This window comes from Scyliorhinus canicula, chromosome 2 (genome assembly GCF_902713615.1).
Source record: "Scyliorhinus canicula chromosome 2, sScyCan1.1, whole genome shotgun sequence".
Taxonomy (NCBI): Eukaryota; Metazoa; Chordata; class Chondrichthyes; order Carcharhiniformes; family Scyliorhinidae; genus Scyliorhinus; species Scyliorhinus canicula.
Genome location: NC_052147.1, coordinates 173,573,939 through 173,587,141, shown reverse-complemented (window position 1 = coordinate 173,587,141; position 13,203 = coordinate 173,573,939). Strand labels below are relative to the sequence as shown.

General features: G+C 45.7%; 1 protein-coding gene across 1 annotated transcript in view; it reads left to right on the top strand.

Moving 5' to 3' along the window:
* plcl1 (phospholipase C like 1) overlaps positions 1-13,203 on the top strand; it is a 619,768-nt gene that overhangs the window by 315,423 nt on the left and 291,142 nt on the right.

Sequence of the window (13,203 nt, the reverse complement as noted above, 5' to 3'; positions counted from 1 at the left end):
GCCTGTAATCGTTTTCCTGTAGGTTCAGAAATACAGCGTTCAAAGCAGCCTTTCTGGAGAGAGAGGTAGCACGTTCTTGCCTCTGTGCTGCAGATTCAAAAAGTGAAAACTCCTTGGGACTGTAAAAAGCATGGGATAGGATCCAATCACCACCTGTTCCAAGCAAAGTACAGCCTTTTGGGCCAATTCATTGCCTACCAGCCAATCAATCAAACCGAGTCCCACCTCATCTCTCTCTCGTACTTCTGTTTAAACCAGCACAGACCAACAAAGTGATCTCTCCTGTAACTACTGGATTCTTCTGCTTTCCTTAAAGATGCATGTCCATTAATCATCCAAAAATGTAACTGAGCATTAAAGGAAAGGGGCTGGTTGAACACAAAGGGGCTGGTTTAGCACAGTGTGCTAAACAGCTGGCTTGTAATGTAGAACAATGCCAGCAGCGCGGGTTCAATTCCCATACCGACCTATCCGAACAGGCGCCGGAATATGGTGACAAGGGGCTTTTCACAGTAACTTCATTGCAGTGTTAATATAAGTCTACTTGTGACAATAAAGATTATTATTATTAAATAAGGGAATAAACAGCAAGGACCCTCCAGCCACCTTAACAATATCCCATTAGCCCCATATTTGTACTGAAATAAGTGGTTGGGATGAATCACGACCTCGCGGTTATGACTTCTTGGTTACAGCTTTAGTAGACACAGTCTGGATACCTCATCCTAGGTCCTTTGATAATATTACTTCAACAAATATATACCTTAACCCAGGTTTTTAATAGCTCCACAGTATAAATATTCCCCACATTCTCTGACTCTTAGCTTTGATAAAGAGTCATTGGACTCGAAACATTAGCTCTTCTCTCTCCCTACAGATGCTGCCAGACCTGCTGAGATTTTCCGGCATTTTTTCTTTTGTTTTAATAACATTACTTCCACAAATATAAAATATATAACACTTTCTACATTCATCACATCAGTATGTTGGCAGTGGTCTGACCTGGATGGCACAATCACAATTTGATCTGAACCATGTAATTGATATTCTTGACTAGATTATAGTAACTTGCCGATCTCTGTTCTCTGTTAAGAGAAGGAAACAGAACCCGTCCTCGTCACTTGGTTATCCTCCGGTAGTATTCATATTCTCTTTATTTTTTTAATGTATTTTTATTCAGATTTTTGACATTTAAAACACAGAACAATACAAAGTAAAACCAACACCCGAATCAACCTCCCCACCTCGCCCCCCCCCCCCCCCTCCCCACTTAGCAGTTGACGGTAACCAGCTCCTTGAAATGTAGTATAAACTAGCACCATCTCAATGGAACCCCTCACTCGCCCCCCCTCAGAACAAATTACACCTTTCCAAGTGCAAGAACTCCATTAAATGCCCAGTCATACCGAGGCACAGGGTAGAGAAACTGACCTCCACCACAACAGGACTCGCCTGTGAGCAATCAACAAGGTGAAGGCTAAAACATCAGCCCCTGCTCTTGTCTGCTCCTCCGACAAGTCCGACGACACCCTGAATATTGAACCCAGGGAATTGGGCTCTAAATCCACATGCAAGATCACCGACATGGTGCTGAAGAACAACCTCCAAAATTTCCCCAACTTCGGCAGGACCAGAACACATGAACGTGATTGGCTGGGCCCCTCCCCCACCGCTCACAGATATCCTCTACCCCCTCAAACAACCGGCTCATCCTCAACTTCGTCAGGTGCGCTCTGTGTACAGCCTTTAGCTGCATCAACTCCAGCCTTGTGCAGGTGGTTGAGGCATTCACCCTCCGCAGCACCTCACACCCACAGCCCCTCCTCCAGCGCCATCCTCAGCTTGGACTTAACCCCCTCTAGAGATGCCATATCCTCCTCCAAGATCCTCCCATAGATCATCAAGATGATTCACCCCAACCCCAACCCCATCGCTAACAAGACCCCCTCCAGCAATGGAGAGGGCGGTGCCACTGGAAAAGTCAGAAAAACCTTTTTTGTGAAATCCCGCAACTGCCGGACCCTGAAAATGTCCCCACGTGGGTTCCCAAACATCTCTCCCAGCTCCTCCAAACTTGCAAACCACTCAAGCTCCTTCATTTCCATTGCCCCTTTCTCCTCCCATCTCCAAAACTTTGCATCCATCTCCCCTGGCTTCAAACCCTTGGTTCCCTTGAATTGTCATCAACTTCAACCCCGCCCCCACCCTAAAGTGCTGCTGAAAGTGCCTCTATATTTTCAGCGTGGCCACCACCACCGGATTCCCTGAGTACTGCCCTGGAGCAAACGTGAGTGGAGCTGTTGCCAGCGTCCGCAACCCCGATTCCTTACAAGAGCCTGCCTCCATCTTCACCGACAAAGCCTCCGTCTCCCTGCTCCAAGGCCGCACCTTGTCAGCGTTCGCCACCCAATAATAGTATAACTGTTTCGTAAGGACCAGGTCCCCCGACTGTTGCCCTCTCTGAAGCACCGTCCTCCTAATCTTTGCCACCTTCCCTGCCCACACAAACGACAAAGCCAACCTGTCCACCCCCATAAAAAATAATTTTGGTTAAAGGACTGGTAGGCACGGAAATAAAAATAAAAACCGCGGCAAGATGTCCATCTTAACCACCTGCATACAGTCTGCCAATGATAGGGGAAGGTGATCCCACTTCACTAAATCTGCCTTGATACTACCCACCAGACTCATGAAGAATATGGTGGAATTTGCTACCAAATGGAGTAGTTGAGGTTAATAACATTAGCTTTCTCCTTATTTTGTTGAATATACAGGGGAGAAAGGAATATAAGGATATACTGATATGGCGAGGTTAAGTCGAGTAGAAGAAGTGGGTTGTGTGAAGCGTAAACGCCAACATAGAATAGTTGAGTTGAATGACCTGCTTATGTGTTGTAAATTTTATGTAAATCGATGTATTCTAGAAAGAAGAATATTTGATAAACTTTGACAATTTCATTAGAATTATATTATTCATCAAGAAACATGGTCTTGTTGTTTTTATAAAATAGTGCCACTTTACGTTTACCAAGAGAACAATAAAAATAAATAGCTAATTAGAAAGCACAAGAATAATTATTTTGTACTCCATTACAGGAATCCAAAAATAAAAATATTTCTTCCCATGCACTGATTCTTTCTGAAGCAACTGTGTAGGTGGTTGGAAGCCAGTTTCTGTGCTGCATAAACAGTGGAGCCTTTTGAACAAGACAATGTTAAATTGCCTTGGTATGAGAACCATAACAATGATGTACATTGTTTAGACATGGGACAGTTTGCCAGTTCTTTTGTGGTGAAAGGGGACTGTATTTTCACTGGAAGATATTATGCCCTGCAATAATCATTTCAGATTCCAAGATGTACATTTAAAATAATTTTAACAACTTAAAATTGCACTTCCTTTCATGGACCATTTTTACAAACCTGCATTGAAGGTTCAAAGAAACTGAGTGAAAATGGTATTGTCCTTCCCAGCCACCACCATTAATTTATTGATTCTCTGCTCCACAAACTTCCACAATGCTTCAAGTTAAAACGACATATCATTCCTTATTACAGTTGTAATTTTTTTAAAGTTTGAACTAACTGAATTCATCTGATTAAGCTGTGTTGACAATTAAAGCAACCTGATTACTTCCTGTTATGCCAACAGTTAGAAAATGTTAACAGACTAATTGCTAATGGAGGGAGAAACTTTAATCTGCCTACAATTCCAGACATATGGAAAAGGAGATGGTAACCATATGAGGCCTGCCAGATTCACTTTTAACATGGGATTTGAAATGAACGGAAGCCTTATTAGAGTACTTAATTAGGCCACTTTGCTGTTTGTAGGACCTGAACATGAATTTTGTGTACCATTGGGCAGATATACTTAGCCCATTGATACTGGACTTAGACCAATCTAAAGTTCTTTTTTTTAATATAAATTTAGAATACCCAATTAATTTTTTCCAATTAAGGGGCAATTTAGCGTGGCCAATCCACCTAGCCTGCACATCTTTAGGTTGTGGGGGTGAAATCCACGCAAACACGGGGAGAATGTGCAAACTCCACACGGACAGTGACCCAGAGCAGGGATCGAACCTGGGACCTCGGCGCCGTGAGGCAGCAGGGCTAATCCACTGTGCCACCGTGCTGCCCCAATCTAACGTTCTTGAGTCTGTCGGAAGCTGGTCCAGAAACATTGCAGCCTAGTTTTGGAAATGATTTTGTCAGACCAGAATGAGTGACCAATAGAAATAAATACTTGGGTAAATAGGTACATGTAAAATATGATGGGCAACTTTTACAATTTTCACAGAATAATAGACAGCACTGTGAAGTCAATCTCAAAATTGCCAATAAAGATCTCAGACCAACTTTTAATAAAAATAGAATTTGACTTATTCACTTACTGTAAATCAGTGGTGCAGATGTTTGCCCCAACATGACATAAACACACAGTTGCATGCTATGGTTATAATACAGCAATCCACCGTCACTATGGTGCTGCAGAGATTTACTAGTCATATATGTTAAACATCTTGAGCCAGAATTACATAGTGAAGGCAGGAATTGGAACTTGGGCTATATCCCAACATCAGAATTCCCTCCTCCAGCATTGGCCATCTATACTACCTTCATGGCAGGATGGTGGGATCAGGCTGGAGTCAGGCCCACTGCTTCCCACAGCAAGCCAGAAGCAGATGCAGAGATAGTCAGATGCCAAACTGGCTAGGCTAAAAGGCCCGCCTCCATTCACTGAGACATATGCCCAGTTCTGAAGATAAGTGAAAGGCCCCCTAGCACCTATCCCAATTCCCTCCTCACCATCTAACCCAACCCTCAACAACCCCCTTACTCGCTCACCCCCTTACCATTCACCCACTACTCCTCCCTTCATCCCTCAGTCACCCCTAACTGTACCATCACCCTCCTCACCCCTTAACCTTCCCCGTATCCCCTGATAATAATAATAATCTTTATTGTCACAAGTAGGCTTGCATTAACGCTGCAATGAAGTTACTGTGAAAAGCCCCTAGTCACCACATGTCGGCGCCTGTTCGGGTATATGAAGGGAGAATTCAGAATGTCCAAATTACCTAACAGCATGTCTTTCGTGACTTGTGGGAGGAAACTGGAGCACCCGGAGGAAACCCACAGGGAGAATGTGCAGACTGCACAGACAGTAACCCAAGCCGGGAAATGGACCTGGGACCCTGGCGCTATGATGCAACTGTGCAACCTAGACCCACTTTCGCCGTATATAGTATCCACTAATCCTATAATAACATTGGCCGGTCCATGAAAAGCTCATGGGCGGGATTCTCCGACCCCTCACCGGGTCGGAGAATCGCCGGGGGGGGGGGGGGGGGGGGGGGCGTGAATCCTACCCCATCGTCTGCCGAATTGTCCGGTGCCGGGGATTTGGCGGGGCGGGAACGCGTCAGTCGGCAGCCGCTGGCAGTGACCCCCCAGCGATTCTCCGGCCTGCGATGGGCCGAGAGGTCGCCCGTTTTCGGCAGGTCCCGCCGGCGTATGTTACACCAGGTACCGGCTGCGCGAGCAGGCTCTGGGGTCCTTGGGGGGGGATCTGGCATCAGGACGTGCCCCCATGGTGGCCTTGCCAGCGATCGGGGCCCACCGATCCGCGGGCGGGCCTTTGCCGTGGGGGCACCCTATTCTTCCGCGTTGGCTGCTGAGGTTCTCCACGATGGCCGACGCGGAGATGATCCCTCCCTGCGCATGCACTGGGATGACTGGCGCTCCCGCTCATGCGCCAACTCGCGCCGGCCGTCGGAGGCCCCTCAGTGCCATTTTCTGTGCTGCCAAGCACTTTCCCCGCTGGCCGGCGCGGTGCAAATCACTCTGGTGCTGGCCTAGCCCCTGAAAGTGCGAAGGATTCCACACATTTGGGGCGGCCCAACGCCGGAGTGGTTCACGCCACTCCTTCGCACCTGAATTGCCTGTCCCACCGGTTACCACAGAATCACGCCCCACAGGTCTGTCAAATTTTTTAAAAGATACATCAGATTCCCCTAAAAATCGTCTTAACAGCTCATAAATCTGCTAAGACAAGAAAGCTCATCTTACCCTAGAGAGTTGTGTCAAAAAACCTGTGCTTAGCTGAATCCATTGGTGAGTTTGGGACTCAGACAAGACTTCATAATAAGATTCCATTGAACAATCGGGACACAAAATATCCAGAGCTGAATACATTTAAACCTTTGAAGTCAACCAAAAGCCCAGCTATCTGGCAAAGCTTTGAACATGTAAACATAGTGCAGAGCTGAATTTTAAAGATAGTGAAGGCTCAGTTATCTAGCAAAGCTTTGAAACGGCTGTACAGATGGCTGAGTATAACTTCAAGGAAATTATGAAATTAAAGGCGCCAGTTCACACAGTCAAATCGTTGAGTTTCACTATTGTGCAATGCTGATTAGCTCCTTCGCTGGTGGAAAATACATTCAAATGTATCTGAGACTTTTCAAATTTTACAATGCTGCATTCAATTTAATGGCCACTTGTCTTTTCACAACCGAGTCCTACCATTAAAATTTCCAGTGCCGGGAATGTGGGCAGGAATCCCAGGATTGGGTCTCACCCACCTCTTTATTTGCAAAATCAACCCCTTATATTTGCGCACATGTCCTATTAACTTAATCTTTATAATGGCCTGAATTTTCCGAACAACGACACTGCTGCACACTTTGTCGCTGCGCGTGAAGCCCCCCCCCACTTCCAGGACCTTTCAATCCCAATTGTCAAAATAATGTGCAGTGCCCCCCCACCCCACCCCAGGGGAACTCATTGAAGCAGAGTAGAGTCGGGGTAGAGAGTATATGCTTGTTTTTATGGCAGTAACTGCTGTTTCCAGGTGAATTTAGAGATCCAGTCTTTGAATGGGGGTTGGTGAATGGATGAGTGATTGTGTGAATGGGTAGGTGGGTGAGATGGATGGGTGGTCAGGGGTAGTCAGTTCAGATCAGGGGGACTTGGGTTGGGTCAGTGGGGTATTCAGTTCAGTTAGGAGGGTAGTCAGGTGTAGGTGGGGGATTTGATGGATGATATGGAGCAAGAGAATCAGGCTGGGGGTGTATTTCCTGGTATAATAGAATTAGTAACCATAGTCACAGTGAGGTTGAATTGTTTCATGTACGTTTAACAAAGATTCTTGGCTTTTGTATTCTATGCCTCTGTTTATGAAGCCCATTGGAACCTTAGGTTTCATTATGTTACACTTTACAACCACATCATTGTCAGCCAATTATGGATAGTTTGGTTGTTCATATTATGCAATCAGCTCTGCTCCTTTGAACTTGCCATTGTGCAGCATCCAGGCAGCAACATCACAAGCACGGCAGAGAACAATCCCATGTAAGAACATAAGAACTCGGAGCAGGAGTAGGCCATCTGGCCCCTCGAGCCTGCTCCGCCATTCAATGAGATCATGGCTGATCTTTTGTGGACTCAGCTCCACTTTCCGGCCCGAACACCATAACCCTTAATCCCTTTATTCCTCAAAAAACAATCTATCTCTATCTTTAAAACATTTAATGAAGGAGCCTCAACTGCTTCACTGGGCAAGGAATTCCATAGATTCACAACTCTTTGGGTGAAGAAGTTCCTCCTAAACTCAGTCCTAAATCTACTTCCCCTTATTTTGAGGCTATGCCCCCTAGTTCTGCTTTCACTCACCAGTGGAAACAACCTGCCCGCATCTATCCTATCTATTCCCTTCATAATTTCATGTGTTTCTTTAAGATCTCCCTCAACCTTCTAAATTCGAACGAGTACAGTCCCAGTCTACTCAACCTCTCCTCATAATCCAACCCCTTCAGCTCTGGGATTAACCTAGTGAATCTCCTCTGCACACCCTCCAGTGCCAGTACATCTTTTCTCAGGTAAGGAGACCAAAACTGAACACAATACTCCAGGTGTGGCCTCTAACACCTTATACAATTGCAGCATAACCTCCCTAGTCTTAAACCCCATCCCTCTAGCAATGAAGGACAAAACTCAATTTGCCTTCTTAATCACCTGTTGCACCTGTAAACCAACTTTTTGCGACTCATGCACTAGCACACCCAGGTCTCTCTGCACAGCAGCATGTTTTAATATTTTATCATTTAAATAATAACCCCTTTTGCTGTTATTCCTACCAAAATGGGTAACCTCACATTTGTCAACATTGTATTCCATCTGCCAGACCCTAGCCCACTCACTTAATCTATCCAAATCCCTCTGCAGACTTCTGGTATCCTCTGCACTTTTTGCTTTACCACTCATATTTGTGTCGTCTGCAAACCTGGACACATTGCACCTGGTCCCCAACTCAAAATCATCTATGTAAATTGTGAACAATTGTGGGCCCAACACTGATCCCTGAGGGACACCACTAGCTACTGATTGCCAACCAGAGAAACACCCATTAATCCCCACTCTTTTCTTTCTATCCATTAACCAATCCTCTATCCATGCTACGACTTTACCCTTAATGCCATGCATCTTTATCTTATGCAGCAACCTTTTGTGTGGCACCTTGTCAAAGGCTTTCTGGAAATCCAGATATACCACATCCATTGGTTCCCCATTATCTACTGCACTGGTAATGTCCTCAAAAAATCCCACTGAATTAGTTAGGCCCGAACCTGCCCTTTATGAACCCATGCTGCGTCTGCCCAATGGGACAATTTCTATCCAGATGCCTCGCTATTTCTTCCTTGATGATAGATTCCAGCATCTTCCCTACTACTGAAGTTAAGCTCACTGGCCTATAATTACCCGCTTTCTGCCTACCTCCTTTTTAAAAATTGGTGTCACGTTTGCATGACACCATTTATGTATGTACACATAAGAATACCTTGAACTAAGTGACATAATATTTCGGCGCATGTTTCCTGATTACATTTCCAAGTTTAAAAGTGGGCAAAACTTCCAGAAAACTTGCACCAACCAATTTGTCTTCAATAATGTGTTATTCCTATTCACACAAATGGGCTTTGTTAACAGAACAACCACAACTTGCCCTGAGTGAGAAATTTTTAATTCAAACTAACCAGTTAAAATGCCCAGAGCAGAGCATATAATAGGAGATGAAAGATGCTGGAAATATGAAATATAAACTGAAAGTGCTGGAAAGATTCAGCAGACCAGACAGCATCTGTGGAGAGAGAAACAGAGTCAGCACTTCCGATCCACAATCTGTGCTAGTCCTGAAGAAGGGTCACTGACCTCTGCTTTTCTCTGCACAGGTGCCACCAGGCGTTGAGAATTTAAAACACTTCCTATTTCCATTGGTGTGGAGATGCCGGCGTTGGACTGGGGTGAGCACAGTAAGAAGTCTTACAACACCAGGTTAAAGTCCAACAGGTTTGTTTCAAACACGAGCTTTCGGAGCACAGCTCCTTCCTCAGGTGAAAGTGAGGAATGTGCCTCATTCCTCAGGAGAATGAGGCACCATTCACCTGAGGAAGGAGCTGTGCTCCGAAAGCTCGTGTTTGAAACAAACCTGTTGGACTTTAACCTGGTGTTGTAAGACTTCTTACTATTTCCATTGGAGCAAAGGTAACCCCTTCAGCCAGCTCTCCAAAAAGCCGTCCTGACTTCTTGTGAGCCTCTCATTCCCCTTCAGCCCAAAACCCAGCAGCAAGAGCCTTAGATTAATGTTTTGGCAATACATTAAACATGAATTTCAAACAGAACCTTCATGTATAAAGGAAACTTAATTAATCTTGCAGAGAAAAATAGTCAATGTCAAAGCAATAAATCGATCATTTTAAAATGTGCCAAGCAGCAGAACAAACGAATAAAATCCTTGTTGCCTTTTTCCTTAAGCGAGAGAAAGGTAGACTCGTCTTCATGTCCTGGTCAAGAAGGACCGGGGACCGATAAGGAGTTGGGTTTAACTAACACTGACCTTCCGTTTGCCTATGGTGGCCACATTCTGTGCTGGCCTCAGCAGAATTATACCAAAGTGGAGGCCGGGAGCAGGTTGTGTTTCAGCCGGGGTTTTCTTCCTCTTCCACTCTCGTGTATGTATAGGTTTTTGGGGAAGTTGTAGTTGGTGTGTGTGTGTATATGTGTGTTCCTCCCCCCCCCCCCCCCCCCTGTGTATATTTGTGTGTGGCTGTCTGGCTTGGTCCTAGTTTCAGGGTTCTCTCTCGCTCTCACATTCATTGTCATGTACACTCATTCACTCTCACACATTGATGCATATTCACTCACTCACTCACACTCATTTTTTGCGACTTAGTGAAAAAGCCAAAGCTTCGAAAGTTTCTCATCCTAACTCTGCCCCTCGTCCTTCAATGATGAACCTGCAATGCACCTTTTCTATTACATTTACATCCTTTTTGAGGGTACTCAAAACTACATAGTAACCTCAAGTACAGTCTAATTATGGTGCTGTAAAATTCCAGTCTAACCTTTCTTTTGTATTCTGTGCTTTTAGACACGCCAAGGATATGTTTATCTTATTGTGGTCCTCTGCTCCATGTAACATCTTAATTTTGCAGGTCTGTGTTTGCTTTCCCTATTCTTACTTCCAAAATCTATGACTTTACATTTTTCCATGTTGAACTGCATCTGTTGCTTTCTCACCCTTTCTTTATCCTGTCAATATCCTGCTAAGGGCTTTCACAACTAGTGCACACTTACTCACCCATGGGCCCGGCAAATTTGGGATGCTGTGAAGGTGGTGAGGTACACTTCCTCTCGGTCCTGTCTAACACACCACTCACTGCCCCAAGCCTTACTGAATCCACTAACCACTCTTTCCAGCCTCTCAATCATGACTCCTGTACTCCTTTGGTGGGATGGCATCCGTGTGGGAGTGGGAGAGCACAACAAACGGCGGACGGCATCACGCTGAATGCACCTTGGCTGCAAAGTAAATGGCTACCCAAAGACTCTTGGTCCAATACAATCAGATCTCAAGCACTGTGAAGTGGCCACTTGAGAACGAGGCGATACTTTTTAAAAATTCATTTACAGGATGTGGGTGTTGTTGGTTGGGCCAACATTTATTGCCAATCCCTTGTTGTCCTTCAGAAGGTGGTGCTGAGTTGCCTTCTTGAACTGCTGCAGTCCTCGGGGTGTAGGTGCACCACTGTGCTGTTAGGGACAGAGTTCCAGGATGTAGCCCCAGCGATAGTGAAGGAGCAGCGATATATTTCCAAGTGAAATGAAATTAAATGAAAATCGCTTATTGTCACGAGTAGGCTTCAATGAAGTTACTGTGAAAAGCCCCTAGTCGCCACATTCCGCCGCCTGTCCGGGGAGGCTGGTACGGGAATCGAACCGTGCTGCTGGCCTGCTTGGTCTGCTTTAAAAGCCAGCGATTTAGCCTGGTGAGCTAAACCAGCCCCTAAGCTAAACCAGCCCCGGGTCAGGGTGGGGAGTGACTTGTCGGGGAACCTCCAAGTGGTGGGGTTCCCAGGTATCTGCTGCTCTTGTCCAATATGATAATGGGTTTGGAAGGTGCTGTCTAAGGAATCTTGGTGAGTTACTGCAGTGCATCTTGTAGATTGTACACACGGCTGCCAGTGTTCGTCGGTGGCGGGGGGTTTGAATGATTGTGGAAGGGGCAGCAATCGAGCGGACTGGTTTCTCCTGGATGGTGTCAAATTTCTTGAGTGTTGTTGGAGCTTCACTCATCCAGGTAAGTGGAGAGTATTCCATTACACTCCTGACTTGTGCCTTGTGGATGGTGGACAGGCTTTTGGGGAGTCAGGAGGTGAGTTACTCACTGTAGGATTCTTAGTCTTTGACCTGCCCTGGCTAGTCCAGTTCAGTTTCTGATCAATGGTAACCCCTCAGGATGTTGATTGTGGGGGATTCAGCGATGGTAATGTGATGGTTAGATCCTCTCTTGTAGGAGATGGTCATTGTCTGACAATTATGTGGCGTGAATGTAACTTGTCACTTGTCAGCCCAAGCCTGGATATTGTCCAGGTCTTGCTGCATTTGGACACAAATTGGTCATTATCTGAGGAGTCGCGAATGGTGCTGAATATTTTGCAGTCATCCGCAAACATCAAACATCGCCATTTCTGACCTTATGATGGAAGGGCGGCCATTAAAGCAGCTGAAGATGGTTGGGCCTTAGACACTATCCTGAGGAGCTCCTGCAGTGATGTCCTGGAGTTCAGATGATTGACCTCCAAACACCATAATTATCTTCCTTTCTAATAGATATGACTCGAAAGAGTTTTACCCCTCGATTCCCATCGACTCCAGTTTAGCTCGGGCTCCTTGATGCCATATTCAGTCAAATGCAGCCTTGATGTCAAGGGCAGTCACTCACACCTTACCTCTGGCATTCAGCTCTTTTGTCCATGTTTGAACCAAGACTGTAATAAGGTCTGGAGCTGAGTGACCCTGGCAGAACCCAAACTCAGCATCCGTGAGCAGGTTATTGCTGAGCAAGTGCTGCTTGATAACACTGTTGATGACTCCTTTCATCACTTTGCTGATGATGGAGAGTAGGCTGATAGGGTGGTAATTGGCTGGGTTGGATTTGCCCTGTTTCTTGTGTACAGGACACACCTGGGCAAAATTCAACATTGCCGGGTAGATGCCAGTGTTGTAGCTGTACTGGAACAACTTGACTAGGGGTGTAACAAGTTCTGGAGTGCAAGTCTTCAGTACTATTTCTGGGATATTGTCAGGCCCACAGCCTTTGCAGTGTCCAGTGCCTTCAGCCATTTCCTGATATCACATAGAGTGAATCGTATTGGCTGAAGACTGAGATCAGTGATGCTGGGGCCCTCTGGAGGAGGCCAAGTTGGATCATCCTCTCGGCATTTCTGGCTGAAGGTTATTGCGAATGCCTCAGCCTTGTCTTTTGCACATGTGCTGGGCTCCTCTATCACTGAGGATGGGGATATTTGTGGAGCCTCCTCCTCCAGTGAGTTGTTTAATTGTCCACCACCAATTCCGGCTGGATGTGGCAGGACTGTAGAGCTTAGACCTGATGTGTTTGTTGGGGTATTGCTTAGCTCTGTCTATTACTTGCTGCTTATGCTGTTTGGCACACAAGTAGTCCTGTGTTGTAGCTTTACCAGGTCAACACCTCATTTTTCAGTATGCCTGATGTTGCTCCTGGCATGCTCTCCTGCATTCTTCATTGAACCAGTGCTGATCCCCTGGCTTGGTGGTAATGGTAGAGTGGAGGATATGCCGGGCCAAAAGGTTGCAGATTGTGGTTAAATATAATTC